Source organism: Pinus tabuliformis, chromosome 7 (genome assembly GCF_031772625.1).
Source record: "Pinus tabuliformis cultivar Carrire ecotype Pingquan chromosome 7, CPIR1, whole genome shotgun sequence".
In the NCBI taxonomy this organism is placed as follows: Eukaryota; Viridiplantae; Streptophyta; class Pinopsida; order Pinales; family Pinaceae; genus Pinus; species Pinus tabuliformis.
The window spans coordinates 120,912,061-120,934,918 of NC_142293.1; positions in this window are offsets into that span (position 1 = coordinate 120,912,061).

A 22,858-nucleotide genomic window follows, 5' to 3' on the forward strand; every position below is an offset into this window, starting at 1 on the left:
CCATGTCTCAGTTTTTGTTAATTCATCCTGGTTTGTGCAAAAAATCCATTTTAAAATCACGTGTTGAGACTGGTGCGATTTCGTGAAGCTTGTGGCAATAAAAATCAATTGGCGTGGGTGGTGATGGAGTGAGCCATATGAAGGTAAAGAATTCGAGCCGTAGACCCCACTACTTCCAACAGAAGCAAAAATTGTTATGAGCATATGCTCTTGCATGTTAAATGGTCCGGGATTTAATGTGAAATGCCAGTTTGTTCCCGCAGTTGCACAATAATGGAACACCTATAGTGCGCTTAAGTGTAGAACAACACAAATGTGTGGACAGATTATTCGGGGGTGAGTAGATCGAACTGGAAATTGTTGTGTGGATTTGAGTGGGGTGGGTTAAATCATTACAATTTTTTTTTTTTTAATTTTGTATTTTGTATTTTTTATTTTTTTTATTTAATGAATAACTGAAGTTTAGAAAGAAACTAAACTTTTTCTTAATGTTTTTACAAATGGACATAATGATTTGCATATTGAAAGATGTTTTGATCAAGCATAGTGCAAACATTTATTTATTCCTGAAATTGGTCGCCTAAATCATCCCTATTTTCTGATCCTCAAGATCGTACAAAGACGCAGGAGGAGAGCATACTTATTCTAAGCAAAACTGAAACCTATTTTCTGATCCTCGAGATCGTACAAAGACGCAGGAGGAGAGCATACTTATTCTAGGTAAAAGCAGAACTAAAAATGAAAGCAAAAACTAAAACTGAAAGCCTACCTACTCTATACTAATTAGAATTTACAAATTAGTTACGTGTAGTTAAACTTCCAATGAAGCCATTCACGTAGCAGTAGCAACAATAGATTCAATAGCAATTTGTCAAATGAAAAATGACAATATTCGAGAGTGGATGAGTCTAGTTGTTGTAACTGCAAATTAACTAAAAAATTAAAAGATGAATCTAATCTAGTACTTACCTGGAACCATTGTTCGATGAAGCTTTGATAAGCACAGTTACTCTCACTCAGATTATGCTGTAATTCCTGTTCTTCTTCTCCGATCTGCTGCTCTTCTTCCTCGATCTCCTGTTCGAATGGTTGTTCGCCATCAGATACGCAGGATTCTTCAGATGTTGAATCTTCATTTATTTCTTGGGGAGTAGTTGAACTTTCAATTTTTGTCCAGATCTCCTTTTCCAGGGAAGAGGAGATTCCAACTTCTGCAAGGATCTGAGTGAGTAGTTCCAAGCTGACACTCATTATAAAACCATGTTGAAAGGAAAAAAAACAAATAAAAATCAGCACACTAAAAACAAAAGGACCACAGAAATAATCTTGAATTCAATACTCAATTAAAACCTCTTACAAGGATTGCTCATTAATTGAGTAATTGAATGCTTCAATTATAACCATGAACCATGAATTCATCACACATTCTTCACAGTTGCGAAAATCAAACACACCTGCAGAAATTGAAATTCACACTTGCATAAATGTAAACACACCCTACATGCCCTGATCCATAAGAGGTCAATCCCATTACGGTATCTCGAATGCGATGCGTAGGCTGTTCCCCACGTCTTACCGCCTTAACACCTCGGAGTTAGGAACATGTCTAAACACACTTGCATAAAAAAATCAAACTAAACTTCAATCCATCGTGCCTCCCCGGCAACGGCGCCAAAATGTTGGGTGAAACTATGTTCGTTTAATTCCGTTGTAGTACTTACCCAACTATTTAATTTATCAATCCGAGGTCCGTAGACTTACGAGACACATGCACTATATATGCAGGACTGAAGTGGAACTAATCTAATCTAATCTAATCTAAATTACTGAAATCAAATTAAAGCATTGAAACACTAACTAGGAAAGCATGAAATTGCATAAAGGAAAATAAATACAACATGTGAAGAAGTGAATGGCAAACAACAGATATGAGCTCATAACAATAAAACTATGTCAAATTATATTACAATAACTAAATTACAAATCATGAAAGAATCAAAGTTAATCTCCATTCTCTATTATTCATTATTCACCATCACAATGAAGAGAGAGCACTCTCTTATATACATGAGGAAGATAACCTTTCCATAATTACATATCAAATATTCTCTCAAGCACTCTCAACTAGTTTCCCATTATTACAAGATATCATCACACAAATCTCTCAAACATGATCCCATAAATCTCTCTCATATCTTGGATAAGATATGTCTTCATGATTTTCTCCTTAGGATAAGATATGCCTCCATGATTTTCTCGATATGCCTCCATGATTTTCTCCGTAGAAAAAGGCTTGCATAATTATCTCCTTGATATGGTGGAGGAGATATTAATTCTTCACATATTTCCTACATCACAAAACTCACATATTCTTGAGATATATAAAAATATGTACATTTTCTAATAATTAATCATAAATTCACTTATAATACAAAAATGAATAAAATGGAAAATAAGAAGGTGAAACCCAAGTGTATGTAGGAAAGTGATATGATAACAGGTTAATGGGATGATGAAATGTAAGGAAAAAGGTGGATGAAAATATGACATTTCTGAGTCCCAACACACCTTATGCACCAACTAATAAGATAATGCTTTAAGTTTGAGCACCCTCTTCTACTGTGCAGATAAATGGGAGGGAATGATGTCATGCTTAAGGCATTGGCGCATATATGCAAACCAAGAGTTCGCGATGATAGTGGGGGAAGATTGCTTGACATTGTACAGTTCGATCTCCTTCTCCCATCCATAAGGATCTTCTTCTTTTGCATCCAATGTTTTTTCTACTATCCGAAAAATACCATGGCCCTTGATTGTGTGAACTGGTTTGAACTCCAAGTCGTACTCCTATAAACCAGTCATCCATTTCGCTCTTCTTTAACCCATCTCTTGTTGAATGAATAATGATCTAACTGCTAGGTGTAGAAGAAATATGATTCAATAATTTTTCAAGAGATAAGGTCGTAAATGTTTCACTGCCTTATAAAATGCATATGCCTTCTTGTTAATGGTGGGATAGTTGAGTTCAAGTCTCTAAAGGCTAGCACTCATAAAAGATATTGACTACTCATTGCTTTGCTCATCCTTTTGCATAAGCACAACGACGAGAGAAGTGTCATAAGTGAAAGTGTAGAGCAAGAAATCTTTGCCGAAACCTGGGCTATACGAAGCGGGTGCTTCCGCAATCACTTTCTTAATACGGGAGAACATATCCTTTTCCCATTTATCCCATTTGTATATCCGTCATTCTTAATCATCTCATGTATAGGTTTCATGATCTGAGCATAATCAGAGATGAACTTGCAGAGGGAGTTTATTTTCCCCAGGAAGGATTGCATAACTTTCTTGTTCACGGGGAAGGGATTTTTTGTAATTTATTTTACCCTCTCCGGGTCTATTTTAATCCCACTTTTGGTAATGATATGGCCTAAGAAGTTACTGTCGGACACTACGAAAATACTTTTTTTTTTTTGGATTGAGGGATATCCCGTACTTGCGACATCGTTCAATTTTTTTCTTCAGGTGGCGTATGTGGTTGAATCTCTTCTTAGAAAAAATGGTCACATCATCGAGACATACCACTACATTTTGCCTGATATATCCATACAATGCGATGTCCATGGCACATTGAAATGTTTCACCGAAGTTGATAAACCCAAATGGAATTATTTTGAATGTGAACGTAACCCACTTTGTGTGGAATGTTGTATTTTGTCTGTCAAGCTCTAAGACTAGACCCTGGTTGAAACTAGAATATCCATCCAATAAATAAAACATCTCTGACCCAAATACTGTTTTCATTATATGTTCCATAGATGACACGGGGTAATTGTCTTTGTCTGAGGCACGGTTCAAGTTGTGGAATCAACACATAAGTAGATCTCCCCAAACTTCTTTCTCACCGAGACCAAGTTCAATACCCAAGTAGAATGTCGCACTTTGTATATGATCTAAGAATCCAACAATTTCCTTAACTCCTCAAGTGTCATATGTACCTTCCACAACTTTTGTTGAAAAGGTTTGGTCCCTTCTTTAATTGGAATCACATGCTGGATTATTCCCCTGTCATGAGTTTTGATCTCATCGTATGTACATGTCAATACATCTCGATACTGCTTGAATAAGCAGATGAAATCTTGTCACTCTTGTGGTGTGCATCATGTACCAAGATTGACAAACTTAAGATCCTTTTATGCTCCCAGATTTATCTACTCGTGTGACAACTTTGAGATATGGGTTTTTGCATTCACTGGCCCCATAAAGCGATTCTACAAGTCATACATATTTTCCAATGATACCACACCTTTTGGCATGAGATTCTCTTTGCTTGGGAAAACTGCGTCTTGCAACGCTTTCTCGTGCTCATATTCATCGATAGCTACATCTTTGAATACATCAGTGTTTGCCATAAAGTGTAGTATCTTCTAGTCATCATTGAAAACACGTAAATTAGTAATTTCGTTAGGGACAGACAGTTTAAAAAAAAAATCTATAGAAAAAACGTCCCTAGGTGGTGATAACCTAGCAACAACATTTTCTAATGCATTTGCAGCTTCGTTGTGTATTCTAGAAACAAAAATAATGTTAAAATCTTGGAAATGCGAAATCAAACGCCATACATCTTGTTGATAGATTTTTAGATGAGGTAACATACAATGTATAGTATCATGTACCTATCATATGAAAATTTTTGAGTCACCTATTGCTTTGAGAACTTAAACATTGAGGTCAATGGCTCTTTGCAAACCCAAGATGAGTGCTTTTTATTCCATGGTGTTATTTGTGCACTCAAATTCCAAGTGGTTAGAGATCAGATGTTTCCTCTGTTGCGGGTCTACTAAAACACAACCAGCTCAAGAGCCCTTGCGTGTTTTGGAACCATCAAAATACAATGTCAAAAAATCATATGTACAAGGAATATGTGCTACATTAATACTATTATTACTACTACTAACTGTATAGATGCCATTTTCACCAGTTGGACTAGGAAGGAGCTCTAACTGTGTGTTTGGCAGAACTGGGGATGGATGAGAAAGATAACACCCCATATCATTTTCCAAGAAGAAATTTCCAAAGACGAGATCTGTGAAAGCCATTGGTTTCTTTTCACCTTCTAAGGGAGTTTTCGTGTGCTTCATGTACTGCTATGAGTTGACCCATATATGATTGTTTCTTCCCTTGTACAAAAGCCACAAATGTGACCAGTCTGTTGCAAAATACCCTTGTAGCTTGTTGGACCAATCTCTGCTTAATAATACACCATATGCTTCCGAAATGTTCACAATTACTATATTTATACATTAGTGAACTCAATGATTGGATGATAAGCAAATAAGCACGTTCCTGAGTTCACCAATTGCATGGACAAGAGTCTTATCCAGCTAAATGACCTATGCATCCATTTTATCCCACTTTGAATAGATTTTCTTTGTGACAGATAAAGGCATTACATTTACCGATGCACCAGAACCAACTAAGAAATTTTGTACATTATAATTGAAAATTTCAAACATTAACTGAAATGGAGGGAAAAGTGTATTTACTTCCAATGTTAAAGCATTAATAAATTACATCTAATGTTAAAGCATAAATTAACTGACTAACAATTGATGTGCATCTGAATTACATGGAATATGTCCAAGTATGGCACACGCATGACAATATGTACATGTTTGGGTGCATGATTGAAGACATTGTTTGAATGCATGAATTGGATACATAGTGTAAGTGCCCCTTTTGAATATTCATTGAAATTTGTATGTAAGTAGATGAAATGATATAGTTATGACTAACATGTGAGATTGAGATCATTTCAAGGGATGTTGAGTGTTGCAACATCAAGTATGATAAGGTAGTCACATGAGAATGGACCTCATGGAAATTCTATTGAGGGGGCATAATTATGAATGATGAAGACAATGATAGCATATGCAAGTCAAGAAAATCATAGATGGAGCTAGTTGGACTCCTTGGAAAAGATTTCAGCTAAGAATGCATGTTGATGGTAACCAATTAAGTAGGGAAAATAACAAGTGAAGCTAAAAATGTAAAGGAATTGGGTAAGAATTCTTTTTAGTTAAATTTGATATCTTGTGTTTATTCAATTTAATGCAATGTACTGCATGGATGCCCAAGAAGGTGTACGGTTAAGGTAGAAGATTGTTAGCACATAAATATTTAGTAAAATATTTGTAATATGTGCATGCATTGAGTTGCCATGTTGAACATAAATTAAATGAATTAAATAATACACTCATGAGATAAAATATGTTCGGTAATGCATTGAGAAATTACAACAAAATGTGGGAGGTATGGAGTAAATGTAAGGACTTCATCGTGTTCATGAGTCCATGAGTATTTTTCCAATAGTTCCTAAGCATAAGACAAGTGAATCCATCATATAATGTTGAGTTTGGATATAAGGAACATGTAGTTGAAGGATCGACTTTTCCTAGTCAATGTGATAATTGTATGTAATTGTTGATATATGAAAGAAAATTTCATATTAACACCTAGTGGGTTATGACAAAGGAAAGAAGCCTCCAGTGTGTAAATATTACTAGAATCGTTGGGATACATATATGAATTACTATGATATGATTTGTTCATTACACTCATATTATGAATCATGATGATACATATGCTTGGTACATTGAGTGCATGCATGCGTGTATGGAACAATAAATTGCATAATTGAATTTAGTGAAAGGAAATAACTTCTAATACTCTTAAGTTATTTTTGAGTAGTGAAATGAGTGGCACGAATCCATCATTTTAAAGAACAAAGTGGAAACTAATTATTCATGAATTCATATATATGTATCTTAGTGGAGAAAGTGGTTATGTAACTCTTAGTTTTGACTCTTTGGGTTGCTAGAATAAATTTTTAATTGCATCATGAAATGCTTAGAATAATTATGATGTAAATATATAATGCAATCATAGTTTCATTTCAATCTATCTAAAAACGGTTGAATGAGATAGAGTTATAATGTGTGTAGTAATTTTGAGATCACTTCAAGGGATGTTGTAAATTTGGCAATGAAAATGTTTTATGTATGAACACTTACCACTGCTTGGCTAATTAAAAGTTTAGATTGCAGGTAGAATGTTGGAACAAGGCGTGAGATATAAGCCATTACAACAAATGCAAATATAACCACTTGCAAAGGAGCAAAACACCATAACTAAAAGTCCCATGTTTGTGAAGTATGGGTTCTGAATGAACCAAATTTGGACAATTAAATTTTTTTATTTGAAATTTTTGAGTGTATCTCATGGGAAATAAATGTTGTGATACATGTAAAATAATGAATCAAAGAGCCTAGTAACAATTCCACTATGTTGAAATTTCAGCTTTGTGACACACTTTGATTACCTCATGGGAGCAAGACATGAAGGGAACCTTGACGATAAGACTCCATGAGAAATGTAGTGTAACTTATGCTAGAGCATGCTATAATGGCACTTAAGTATAAGACTCTAATAATGTCTTCAATAATCCCATACAAGAAGGCCCTCAGATAGGTAGATCACGTAAGCATGGGGTTTCCTGGGGTTGGAAGGGTGAGTAATTGATGGGAGAAGAAATGTGTCACATGATCACGAGGATGTGAGTGTAAGAGGGTCTGTCCAGTGCAGACAATGAGTTGAAATTGTTATCTGTGGAGGCAAAGGAGTCAAATAATAACCACATATAAGTATTGGATTAAAACCTTAACTATTAGAAATTTAACTTATTTTGGGAAAAATCCAGGTTTCCTATAGAAGGATTATTGTCTTAGCAAGAAATGAATTGTGACATATATGCGATGTTGATATTTTGGTGTAGATACATTGTGTGCCTAAGTCTATAGGCAATGGCACAATGGATTTCACATAAAACTTTTGATTTCAGTATGAAATAATGAATGTTAGTAATATATTTTATTGTAGGAAAATTTGGTCTTGTACAAGGAAGCTATGTAAGGTCCATAGGTAGCCAAACCAAACATAACATGCAAAATGATAAATGGATAACAATTGAAGAGAACTAAATTTTTTGGTGTAGCTAAGGAAAGGATGAGGACCAATGTTGTAGTGAAAGACAACACCTAATCTAGTGTTGCTACAACCAAAGAAGGTCCAAGATGGTGTGAACACCTAGGATGATGTTGCTTTAAGGAGGAGGGGATTATGTCACCCCATTTTCATTTACCAAAAAATTATGATGTAATTAAATACTTGTAATGTTGGGTTACCAACATTTATTTTATGTACTAAAATCTATTATATTATGTGCTTTTCTATTTTATTATTAAAAATTCTAGATATGAAGGAAGGGAGAAACCAACAAATTATGATTCATGATTCCTTGGGGAGGGGAAGAAATTTGACTAGGGAGGAAAATATGTAGGGAGGGGGGAGGGGTGGGAGAAATATTAGCCTTTCTTGAATAAGTATTATTTTCTCTTAATGTGATGATTGGTTTTACCAAGAAGCTTCTAGCAAAAGATTCAAAAGATGACGGGTCAAGTTGTGATTATAAAAATAAGAAGACGAAACCACCAAGGGGTTCTTGCTTCTTATTTTCTCCTAATCTTTTCTCTCATACTCTCTCACTTAGAAATTCGGGTTGGAAAGAGAAATAGTGGCAACGCCCAAAGAGGTTCGTACCTTGTCATTGATTAAGAGCTATGAGTGACAAACTATGTGACAGAGAATAAGCTTTTCCTATATGTGAATTAGAGTATCCTTCACTTTTTGTGTTAAATATAGTTTGAAAACTATGTGCTAAATCCATGAGTTTAGCTTCCCATCAAGGAATCAAGATCTAGCACGTGGGTGGCTAGATGTGAGAAAAATTGTAGCACAATTGAGCCTAAGGTGGGGTGGAACATGGCTCACCCTACTTCAGTTCCAATATTTTCTAGTTAGTATATGTGTGTGTGTTATTGATATTTCTTTCATGAATGATTTAGTGATATGTAGGGCTTATTGTTTTTGTTATATATTTTTTTTATTTGCAATCATTGTGTTGGTTATCATAGTAAAGTCTAGAGTAATGGGTTTAAATTCACTTAGCTGTGGAATTTAAATGAATTGGGATGCATGGGAAATGCATGATAATTTTGGGTAATTCCAAGCCTTCCTTGTAAATTACACGCTTTGCCTATGAACTACATTATGCATTTTCTTTAATTTCCCCTATCGGCTATAAGTGATTTCATAGAATTTAATTGTGGAATCCTTAAATATGATTTATGGGGTAAACAATTCATCTTGGAATTTTCACTATAATTTTTCTTATGGGAGGTTCAGAGGCTAAAATTTGGACCATAGTAAGGCGAAAACCTACCAATCATCTGGGTCAATTTTTAGATCTTGGTTCACCATATTTTTGGATATATGATCTAAGGAAGTCAGCCTTCCTAAATGTTTCTTCAAGCTATTCATCTTGGAATTTTCATTATAAATTTTCTTCTTGGAGTTTTCAGACATTGAAATGTGGAACATAGTGAGGGGAAATCCCACTTATATTTGGTTGAATTTTCAGATCTTAATTCGCTATATTTTTTTTATTTATGCTCTATGAAATTTGAGCTTCTTGAATGCTCCTAAAAAAGGGCCAGTTTGGAATTCTTGCTATAAACTTTCTTTTGGATGGTTTTAAAGCCTGAAACTTGGATAATACTTAGGGTAAATAATAGGGAAAGTATTGTAGATATTTTAGATCTTGATTCACTATATTTTCAAAGTAATGCTCTAAGAAATTTGAGCTTCCTAAATGCTCCTGAAATAAGGTCAATTTGGAATTTCTGCTGATAACTTTTCTTCATGGTGGTTTCAAAGATTGAAACTTGGACCATACTTAGGGGAAATCCCAAGGAAAGTTTGTTATATATTTCAAATATTGGTTGAATATATTTACGTAGATATGCCCTAAAAAATTCAAGTCTCCTGAATGCTCCTGAAAGCAGACCTAAAAATAGGTCATCTTGGCATTGCTTCCATAGCTTTCTTTCCGAGAGGTTCCAAACTTAAAAACTTGGAGGAGAAAGAGAAAATATTTCTAGGCAGATGTGGTAGAAATTTTAGATTTTATTCCTCTATCATTTCTTAGATATACTCTGTGGAAGATTGGAGTTTGAGATAAATAAACAATGCACACAAATTGTTTGATGAAATACCCCAACAAAATGTGGTTTTTTCGAGGGTGATTAGACAATGCATGGGAACTATTTGATAAAATTCTTTATAGAAATGTGATACCCCAAAACCATAATGAAGGATTAGGTGGTTGGCTATGTTACAAAGTGGTACCAGAGATGATTTTTAAGCTTGTGAAAAAAGGAAAAAAAATGATACCCCATATTATTAATCGAGCATTAACGCACTTGGTATGCGACAAAATAATTCAACGATTCCTTGTGAAGTACTCTGGTTTTTCACCCTTCAACGTTTCACTACTATAGGAGATTCCATACTTGCAATTGAAAAACATGTAAATAATCCAAAAACTTAAATGTAAGCCACAAAAATCATAAACTAAAGTTCTACAAAGATATTTTATTCACTAGAATAATGTATCAAAGTTTTCTTGCTAAGCCTAGACTGCGGTCATTCATTTGTGTGAAGGTTCAAATGTTTCCATAATTGAGAGTAAATCTTATTTCTTTCTTTCAATATTCAATGGAAACAAGTCTTTATGGAAAATAACATACAAATCATAAACAAGAAGTTTCATTTGAGAATAACATGTTCAAAATAGTCAAAGGTTGTACCAAATAATGGAAGAGATGGTAGAAGTTAAGGAAACTTTAGTTCTTGAGATAACCATGATATAAAGCAATATATTCAACTATAAATACAAAGAACGGATTTAATGGCCAAACCGAAAATTTGATATCAAGATTCTACCATAATTTACTAGCTACAATTTAAACAAGAATTTATTAATTTAACTCATATATACATACCCGGTTTGTGTGTTTGAAGTCAATCCCAAACTATTGTTGCACCAAATTTTCTCCCGTTACCAAAATGACAAAAACCTCCTTGCCAAACTGGGCACAATCTCAATACCCAACTCCAAAGTACCCCAAATTTGAAGTACTCTGACCTTGTGCCCAAACCCTTAAGAACAATTAAGCTCAATTTTCTTGTGTTAGTAACTCTGTTAAATTTCTACTATCTCTCTAAAATTCCATAATAATTTCTCTTGCCCCCTCTATTATGGCCTCATCGTCTCCTTATATGCTTAATTTCCCAATCTCAATCTCTCCACTGCCCATGCATACCATCTTCTCGACTCCTCTCCACTACTTTCCACCTACAATATATTTTATGACTTTTTAGTCTGTCTATATATATATATAAAGTGACTCATGAAGTAAATAAAATAATTGGGTAAATTGATTTGAGGTTGCCACCTCTTGATATTTGAGACTTTACTCTACGTATCTTGTTTAATTATTTTCCATTTTTTTTTCTTACTTTTCTTTCGATTGTATAATGCCTATCTTATTGTTTTTGTTTAGTTAATATAACATTTTTTGAATATGTTAATTTTTAATTAAATTAAATTGTTTTATTTATAGATTTAATAATTAACTTTATTTTAATATTTAAGTAAATTACTTTATTAACTTTAATTAAATTATAAATTAAATAAATTATATATATATATATATATATGATTAAAGAATTAATCATATATATAGATATATATAAGTGGTATATATCAAAGGCCCCACTCGATATATTTATTATATTATGGCGAGTTAGGAATTTACTTCAATAATCAATTTATTAACCTAACTTAAACTTAGATATTTTCCAATAGTAGTCGGTATGTATACTAGTACAATACATGTGGTTCATGCATATGTAGCTATTATATGGATGCCCGTTATGCATGCTAATATTCAAATTCTGTTTGTAATTGTATGTGGATCATTACAATGAACGATACTTCAACATAATTTGAATCAATGAATTAAAAATATACTTCAACAAAACACCAATGATTTGTGGAACAAAAACATAGTATATCTATCAAGCTAAACGAAAAAAATATACTTATCTATGTTAATTACCACATGATATTGATTGTAGCACTAGTTAGAATGAGGTTCCCTCCCAATTGGTTCACATTACTAGAAACTTACAATACTATAAACAAATCATACACACAAACTTTGCTTGGAACACCAATGCCACAATGTTTGTATTAATGAAATCACAATTCCAACATTATGGACATTGAATTGATTTCTCCCTCACGGTGATTTCGCCCTAATGAATTACAATTACTCTCTACTTCCTATTACCTACTACTCCCTTACTTGCATTACAATTTACATATTTAAACAAGTAGCACAGGTGGACCCTTAATGAATCCACTGCCTCATGGATATTGTAGAACTAATTATGTTACACAAATTTTCTCATTCTGGGTTAACCTAGTAAAAATAGTGTGCATATGTGATCCTCATGATATTCTCATGACATATAATGCATGAGAATATCCCTTCATTATTGGATGAGATCACATCCATCACTTGATTACTCATTTTTGGGGTAGTTTGACTACGGGTTTGATCATGAGTGGCATGATACTTGTCCAAACTAGAGCTAATGTAGCTAACATCAAACCACCTCGTGGTGATTAGGAATAAAACCCAGGTGGTAGATTCCTCACAATGAGTTAGATGGTATGCTAAACAATGAGGGAAGTTGTTAGAACTATATAAGAGTTAAAAGTTATGAACTAACTCAACCATCATTAGTGAAAAGTTAAATAAAAGCTCTTTTAATCCATCAAAAGCAAATGAAAATAATTAGGATTAATTTGTTACCTCTTGAGCTTGGAATGAGACTTCTCTTTGAAAACATGGGAAAATATGGTGAAGGGAAAGTGTAGAAAGTGTTAAGGTGAAAATAACATTAAAATGGAGGACAATGTTAGGGTCATCATAATTCCTTAGTTAGGAGATTATGTTACTTAATATATCAAGATCACCATTATTAAATAAGGTCCACAATCTAGTAAAGTGTGAAATCAATAAATTTTAGTGGGCTTATTAAAGAAGGTCAATTAGTTGGTGTTTGAGGCCTCATTAATGATGTTCCATTAAGTGCTTATGGTTTTTATCAACTAGAGATTATATATAGTAGTAGAAACTATGTAATTGGCTACCCAATTGATATCATTTTATTTGGAACTCTAGTTAGTGTTTTGATTAATTAGAAACTATATAGTATTAGAAGCTATAAAATAAGTTTCCAAGTGAATATCATTGTATTTGGAACTCTATTAAGTTGGAAGTTGTCCCCCCAAGAGGCAAACAAACATTTCTCTTAGTTCTAATATAAAAAATGCTTTGCTTTTTATTGTTATTTCCAAATTTTAGTTTTATTTATTTTATGTAGTTAAATTTTTTTTTGCCTTTCTCTCAATATTTTGTTTCAACTATCAAGGAAAGTGACAATAAAAGCTAATCTCCAAGCCATGAGCACATGTTAAACTTATCGGTATCTAGAACACACAACTCAAATGCATATATATCCTCAAAGATAAAATATTATCTTATATTAACACCACAAAAATATGGTAAAATAATTCCTATCATAAGTAATTTGAAGTTCTTAATAAGCATTTTGTATTATTATCAAAAGATGAACATGATATTCAACAACATATTAAGCATTATTAATTTTAATCAAAGATAAACATGACATGAGAATATATGTAATGGTTGTTTTCACAGAGGTAAAAAACCAAAACATTATGGTATGGAGATTTTTTTTTCTTAATACAGTTTCTATGTTTTTATGGAGATGTTCCCTCTCAACTACAAAATAAATAAAGAAAGATAATGTAAATGTCTATAGTTATGAAATAAGTAGATAAAAATAGTGCTACCCTTTCTTTTATAAATATACATAGATAAAATCATTTTTTATAGATTTTAATATCATAATTTAACATCCAAAGAATATCCAAATTAAAAATTGAGATGCAAAACATTAAAATTGAGATTTTGAATAAATCTGATTCTTTTTGTTCTTATTTATTCCTATGTTAAATTAGTCAAAATTAATGTAATGTGTTACTTAAATCTAATTATATATATAAATTAGTGTATATTTTTATAAAATTCATAATTTTATTTCTTCAGCTCATTCTTAATTTAAAGAATATCAAAAATATCACATATAATTTTGTTTGATTTATCTTTTTATTACATGCGGAAAACATTTCTTTTTCAAAATATAGTAAAATTTTACAATTTCTATTCAACAATCAACTTTAATATAAATTTTTATAATTTCATCCAAAATTAATATTTTACAAATCAAATTAATCAACTTTAATTAAAAAAAAATCCCATGTATTAATATTAATCAAATGCAAAATAAAATTGAGATACTTCTGGTTCTTATTTATTCCTATGTTAAATTAATGGTTCTAATTTGTTTCTATGTTAAATTAGTCAAACTTAATATAGAGAATAAGCAAAATCCAATTATATGTATAAATTAGTGTGTATTTTTATAAAATTCATAATTTTATTTCTTCAATTCATCCTTAATTAAAAATTTATCACATTTAATTTTGTTTCATTTATCTTTTTATTATATATAAAAAAATATTTCTTCAATTTTTTTTCAAAATATAGTAAGATTTTAGAATTATATAAAAAACTATTTACTAATAAAATAAATCAAATTTATTTTAAAATTTTGTAACTTCATCTAAAAATAATATTTTAGAAATCAAATTAATCAACTTCAATATAAAAACCTTTTTCTTTTACCAAATTAAACTATTTTTTATAACTTTTCAACCTTCTCATTATAAAATTCAAGAATTAAGATCAATTATATTTATCCCCAAAAAAATCCATACCAATTATAAAAATAATCTAATTATCTTTATCCGTAAACAAATCCATACCAATTATAAAAATAATCTAAATATCTTTTTCTGGAAAAAAATCCATGCCAATTATAAAATGAAGATCAATTATATTTTTTTATAAATCTTTATTATAAAATTCAAGAGTTAAGATCAATTATGTTCATCTAAAAAAATCCATTCCAATTATAAAAATAATAATCTAATTATCTTTATCTAGATTTAAATTCTATATATATATATATTTTTAGATGAAAAAGGAGATATATTTGTCATGTATAGAAATTACATATGTTGCAAAGTCTGCAGAGGAGCAGATCCGATTTTTATATTTGAGCTATTCTGCAAACATGGTTCAAAAGGAATCTTAAAACCAAACCATGATACATATAAATTTTGAGTTAATTCTGGAAATGTTTTGTTATTCCTAGATATTCAACATAGAATATTCTAGCATATGTCGACATACATCTCTATATTATCACAATCAAGTAAAGTAAAAAGAAAAGTAGAATATTCAATTCGCAAAAAAAAAAAGAGTATGTCCTGTTGTAGTTATCCTGGTATAGGCATTATCTCAGTCTCCAGCCTTGTCTCATCCATCTTAATCTCTATGTGGAATCCATCTAGATGTTCCATGATGCCTCTTTTGGAGAGGCAGTCCGCTTCAACATTGAAGTCCCTGCTGATATGTTGTATGGAGGAGTGTAGGAGAGGGTGCCAGAGAGTAGAGATCTGATGTAGCCAGCCCTGTAGAGAAGATTTGTTGATGTTGGCTTTCCCACAGACGTAGTCAATGATGACTTTTGAGTCCCCATAAATGTGGATAGTAGGAATATCCAGATATTGTGTGAACCAGAGGAGTCCCCATAATGCCATGGCCTCAGCCTTCGTGTTGGTGCCCTTTCCTGCCCCCCAGTGTACCATATATGTCAACTCTGGTGAGAATCGGATAATGAATCCGCATCCACAACTGTTGTACTGTGATGCTCCATCAAAAAATCCCGTAGGGAAGGAGATCTGCGGGCTAGATTTGGGGTTTTTGGGCAGTTTATTGGATGTGTTAGCCTGTATATCAACCAAAATTATGCTTCGAATGTTTTCCATCACCACTGCCCAGCATTCACGATACTCATTGAATATAATATTGTTCCTCCACCGCCAAATCTCCCAAAGAACAGTGGGTGGAATGAAGTGCCTGGTGCCATGCTATGAACTCCACCATTCAAGACAGTCTGGAATATCAGAGAACAATTGTGGGAGCTGTAACCGAAATGTGACATCCAAGGAATTCCAAATTTTTGTAACCTCAGGGCAGGTTATGAACAGATGCAGGTTGTCCTCTTCCGCATTTCTACATAAGACACAAAAACTAGGTCCGGACCAACTCCTTTTTTGTAGATTTGCCCAAGTCAGGTTTTTGTTCCTCCAAACTAACCAGAGAAAAAGAGATTTTTTGGTAGGAATATGAGGAGCTCCAGAATTTAGTAAACCAGCAAACCGCAGTCTGGTTGGTTTCTAAACAGCAAAGTCGATTGTATGTATCTGCCACCTGAATATTGTCAGTCTTCATCTTGCCGTGCCAAATGATGGTGTCTCTAGCCGAGTCTCTATGGATGCCAGTTCGTTGGAGTTGTGAACAAATAGAATCCCAATCCGAAGTAGCCTGTCCCTGTAGACCCAGTGCTGCAGAGCGCTTCCAAATGGGGTAGTTTTGTTGCCAAGTCGAAATGACTTGTTGCCAAAAGTAAATGCCCAAAGCATTTAGACAGGAAATGAGAGGGTCCAGGAGAGCATCGATGTCCTCTAGTCCCCATATGCAATCCCACCCTATGGAGATGTGATGACCCATGCCCAGTCTCCATGAAAGAAAAGGGACAAATAGGTGATATATTTTCATGAAACTGCGCCACACCGCCGAACTAGAGTTGCAGCCGATGTGCCCCCTGCACAACCAAACCTTGTAGTCTATGTCTTTCAGATATTTATGTTTGATAATTTGACTCCAGATGCCATCACCGAAGATTCCGCACCATAAAGATTTGAGCAAGAGGGCATGTCCAAATATTTTTAAGTGCAGAATACCCCAACCACCCTACTTCTTCGACAAGGAGATATGGTCAAGTTTAGTAAGGTGGAATTTTTGCCACTGTCGCATCCCAGACCAGATAAAGTGTGCAATAATCTGGTTCAGCCTCTTGATGATGGATATTGGCAGATGGAATAAATGTGCCCAATACACACCCATCTGGGTAATCACGACCTGAGTGAGAATGAATCGGCCTTGAAAGGCAACAAAATTCCCAACTCGAAATTTTCCTATAAAATCTGTCAATAAGCCATTGCCAGTCCAGGATTCTGTAATTACAAGGCTTAATGTGGAAACCAAGATATTTAATTCCACCAGACATGTTCTCAGAAGCAATCCCAAATAGATTAGCAATATATTCAGTAATATCCCTATTACCATTTGCATGTATAATAGATGATTTACTTTGATTCATCATAAGTCCAGTAGCATTTCCGAATTTAATGAAAATGTTGAAGAGGTGAAACCAAGCAAACCTGTTGAGCATTCCCATGATGAGCACATCATCGACGAAGAAGCTGTGGGAGATCCAAATGTTTCTACCAAAATGGAGAGGTAGGAAATGTCCATCATCAACATGTTTTTATATATGGAGACTCAGGCCATCCAATGCCAAGATAAAGAGAAGTGGGGAAGTGAGCAGCCCTGACGAAGTCCCCTCCCAGCCTTAAAGAATGTTGTCGGGTATCCATTAATAATAACCACATATTGCACATTTGAAACGCAGGCCATAATCCAATCCGTTGCAGAAGACCGAATACCCACTTTGTGTAGGACCAGATGCAAATAGCCCCAATCTAAGCAGTCGAAAGATTTTTTAAGGTCCACTTTCATAATGGCCGCATTAATGTGCTTGGAGTGTATAGTGTGTAGACATTCCTGTGCAATTTCACCTGCATCTTGGATCTGTCGGTTTTTTAAAAAGCCAAATTGTTGTGGGGAGATAAAAGTGGAGAGAGTGTGTCGCAAGCGATTGGCGATGGTCTTAGAGATAATTTTGTAGACGAGATTGCAAAGAGAAATGGGGCAAAAGTCCGAGAAGGTATGTGAAATGGGCTTCTTAGGGATCAAGGCAATATATTTAGAGTTTAGAAGGGGATGGACATGTCCCAATACCCAGGATTCTTCAACCAAATTAACCAGATCAACTTGAAAGAGTTCGAATAAATGGGTGAACAATTCGATTGTCCAACCGTTGGGACCGGGGCTCTTGTCTCCCTTAAAGGATTTGAGGACCTCAAGAATTTCTTCCACAGAGACAACTTTGTATAGTTCACGATTTGCAGCATCATCAAACATGGTGGGGTAGTGTTGTATACCCCAAAGTTGATCTTTGGGATAGTCCATAGTTCTACGATAGTATACTACTTGGAAAAAGGAGGCGGCATCTCGTTCGATGTACTTTGAGATTTACATTTGTTACCATTCAAATCATCAATCTCCCATATGGTATTTGAGCGGCGCCTGTAGTTGGAGAATTTTTGGAAGAACTTAGTGTTGCGGTCCCCTTCCCGGAGCCAGACCGCATGGCTTTTTAATTGCCATGTGGACTCCTTAATGAGCAGTAGTGCCTGTCTTTGTAATTCTAGTGCCCGAATGTGGTTTCTGGTGTCAGTCGAAAGCGAGTTCATAGATAGAAGCGACTGAATATCCCAAAGTTCTTTTTTTATAGCAGCAAGCTCGCTATTCATTTGCCTTTCTTTCCTGATCTCCCAATGCTTGGTCTCCAGTTGCAGAATTCTCAGTTTTTCAAGAAAGTATTTCATATGGGAGGGTAGTTTATATACTTCACTACCCCAAACATCCTTTACCAATTTAACAGAGTCAGGATCTTCCAACCATATTCGATTGAATTTAAATGGAAATACACCCAAGAAATCGGCCCTGTGCCATTGAAGAGTAATCAGGCAGTGATTAGAAATATGAAAACCGATAATGTCAGATGTGACAAGTCCCATTCTCTCGACGACCTGTTCATGGAGGGGGAAGCAGTCTAAACGCTTTGCAATGTAATTTTCTCCCAAGCAACCATTATCCCAAGTGGGGCAATTTGTGGATGGGGTGATATCCACCAAGTTGTGATTCAAAGTAATGTCTCTAATTCAGTCTACCATGTTTTCGGCCCTTCTGGTTCTACCCCAGATCTCGTGTGCACCAGTGGTACAATTTAGGTCACTCGCCAATATAAGAGAGGATAAGTCAAGTAGCTCAGACTCAACCAATTGTTGCCAAAATTGCTCCCTATCTCGATAAGGAGCATACACATTTAGAATATGAATGCATCCCAATAGGCCGCGAATATGTCCTGCAATGAGAATCCCAGCAAAATAGGAGAATGCTCGGGATTTAACCCATACACCGATCAGCGGAACTTCCAACAGACTGTCGGGCGACATATGTGCGGGGTGCTGACGCGATCGGCCAACTCCGATATCAGTGATCAACGGTCGGTCATTCCAAAGGACCAGGATAGGGACATAGAAATATGCCGATCCGTGACCTCAGCACAGACCTAATACAGAATATAAGCCCGATTTTATAATTTTTGAGGTTTGGGTATATGGTTTTTGGGCAGATTTGCAGTGTTTTTCAGGATTTTGAAGCTTTATCGTTTCAACAATAAAAGACCATCTTTGAGAGGCAGTTGCACCTGCCAATTCTTCCACTCTACTAGCCTTTGTTAAGAGCTAGACAAGCCCTGATTGGGATGGGATCCTCTCCGAGAATCTATTATAAAAAGGTATCAATGGAAGAGCAAAGGAGGAGGCGTTTTTATGGTTGCAGCATGCTGTTTCGTAGAGGTCGAGAGCATCCGTTGAGCTGTTTTTGAACAGTTACACAATTTTAGTCTCTTCTACATGTGTGGGAAGCTTTAGCGCTACATACCACTCCATCTCAGGCATTCATTTCATAGCCATCTTGCAGATTGGAGGTATAAGCCTCTTCATGGACAGATTGATGAATGTAATTATGTTTATTCATGCCATTTAATAAGAAAGGCCTCCCCATTGTTGAGCTGGGCCTGGAGACATGGTCTGAATTGGAAAAACTCTATTACCAATCCTGGGTGTCTTCTTTTTGTGCCTTTTATGTGTTTTCTCCTTCTTTTCACATGTGCACATTTATGTGTTAAGCTGCAATTTTATAAGCAATTCTTTTCTATACATATATAAGCAAAAACATCCCGGATCATCTCTCCGCTTCAAAGAGTCTACTGCCTCACAGTCTTTCTACCCTGTTTTTTAGGGTTGGGCTGGATAGTTTGGATGAGTTAAAGTTGTTCAAAGCTCTAGATTTGAATCTGGTAGTCATCCTTGTGACAATGCCTCTTCTCGACCGAATGGAGTCTCGATTTCTTCAAATCTCCTTTGTGATTTTTCTCTCTCCTTACATCTTGGAATTGGAATGATTCCCATCTAGTCTCATGTAATGTCAAGCAACGGGAATGTATCCAGACTTGCAGCAAATTTATGACTCAGCGATATGTCTTATGTTCTTGCAATCAAAACGTGAGTCAGTGTACTTAAATCATGGCTAAACCAGTTGACCACAAAATAATTCTCGTATTGCCTCAAGTTGTGTGTATTTTATACATATATACATGACAAAAATCGTTATCTATTTCATAGTCTCAATCCTCTACAAAGTTGTTGTGGATGAATGAAATTATTAAAAGCTAAATCATGGGCGCACATGTTTGACCATAACAGAATTAATATTTCATATCACTTCGAACGAAATTAAAGAATGATTTGTGGCTGAGATCTCTAATATATGGTATATATATTAGAGTAGGGTTTCTGTTGTAAGTGATATGGGGTACTAAAAGAAAATTGAGTTCCAAGAAGTTGAGATTGAGTTAGGTGCATTTTTTTTAAAATAATTAAGATTAAAATCTCAATATTAAAGAATTGTAACTATGATTATGGGTGTTTAAGTTAAAATTCAGCATCAATATATTTTTATAAAATACTCATCATTTGGCGAAGAGTTGGCAAGAGCGTCTTTCTGTACAATGATTTATGATTCAAGAGTGGTTTAAAAAGTCTACGTTTTGATGAGTCTGTTAGAATCCGATAAGACTTTACCATGGTTTACTTCTGAAGTTTTTCTTCACTTTTCGCAAGTCAATGGATGCAGATTGCAGATTCCTTGCTCACTGTTTTCACATAACTCGTCCATATAGATTTTGCATGAGGCTTTTTTTTCATAATTGAGATATCTTTATTTTGATAACCTTTGATGAGGTTTTTCTTCCTCATAATATTATTGAGATTTTTTAGTTTTTGGATTTTTTTATTAAATTTTGTTTTTTAAATATTGCTAAATTTATATTAATTACGCTGGGTGTTTTCTCTATGGAGTTGGTTGGGCAAACACTGTTCAGCCCAGCCAATCTCCTTGCTCCATTTTCGTTGTTTCTCCCTATCATAATTCAACACGTGGAAACCATTCTTCAGTCCCTTCATACAGGGTTCTTCAAGTCTAGTTTACTCCACATATAAAACCCAACTACAATTCCAAAAGATTTTGCAACAAAAAGAGCAGAAATTGATTTTCAAGCACCTGCAAATCTCTGACAATGGATTTGTGGGCAGCATTGGAGCCACTCGGATCTAGGACTTTTCCAAGTTGCTTGATGTCTATGTCATTGTTTTCATCGGCGTGTCTCACATAAAAATGCAGACACTTGTGAAGGAAGGTTGTGTCGAGAGCCATGAGCCACGCCAAGGTTTCTTCCTTGTAGTTGAGGAACTCGTGGTAGCTACTTTTGATTCGCCATTCGTGCTTCTTAAACTCCTCCACAGCCGCTGACTCAAACTTGAGTCCGTTGATTCTTTTTTGAAATCGGCGAGCAACTTGAAGTTTATAGCACTTCGTGTCATAGAGCTCAAATCTCTAGTGATGTTAGGGGTTGATGGAAATGGACTTAAGAGTTTATGCTTCAGGTTTCACCACCAATAACTCTTTGGGCACATTAAAAACAAACATACAAAATTCCTTCACTTCTTCTTCTTCATGTGGATCAAAACTTACTTGATTTGAATAAGTCAACCATTCTCATCAATCTTCAATTGAACATCACTTATGGACTCCATGTTTCTCAGTCGGAGGAAAATAGTCTCAGAAGAAACAAAGGAGAAGAGGTGGGAAATATGTGAGCCAATTGAGCGACTGTGGACCCTTATATGGAGCTTCTCTGGTGAATGAATACACAGACTAGACCAAGGAAATGGGTACTAAAAACTTTTTCTTATTTCCTTCATTTGAAACAAGCCTTATAACATATTACCCAACACCCCATAGGGTCCTTATGTAGTGCCTTTGTCAACAATATCTTTCACATGTTTAACAAGATTTCTATATTTACGCCGAAAGTGCTTTTTTCTGCGAAAGGACAAATGCTTCCCAACACCGATCTGGATAATGCAACTATTGAATTCATCGTTGCTTTTTCCTTATTTCTGCACCAAAAAATTGCCACTTGTTCTTTTATGTTGTACCCTTGGGAGCCTTTTCCTTCTTAGCGGCCTTGGGCTCCTCGACATTTGTTTTAGGATCCACCCTAACAACTTCCTCAGTGGCGATAACAATTCCTTCCTCAGGAGCATTCTCCGCAGGTGTGGAGGCCATGGTTGTGTTTCACATGATTCAATCACAAGAAAACCTCAGAGAATTGGAGGGTCCTCACGACTTCATCACACATCAATGCAAATACACCAAGACAATTGAAGAATGAGCATATATAAATTCAAGAGAGCGGTAAGTAAATTCAAGAGAGCATAAGGAAGGAATTTATGAAGTGACTAATGTAGCGCAGGTGTCTTCTCGCATGTAAATTAATTGAATGAACTGGCTCGACAACC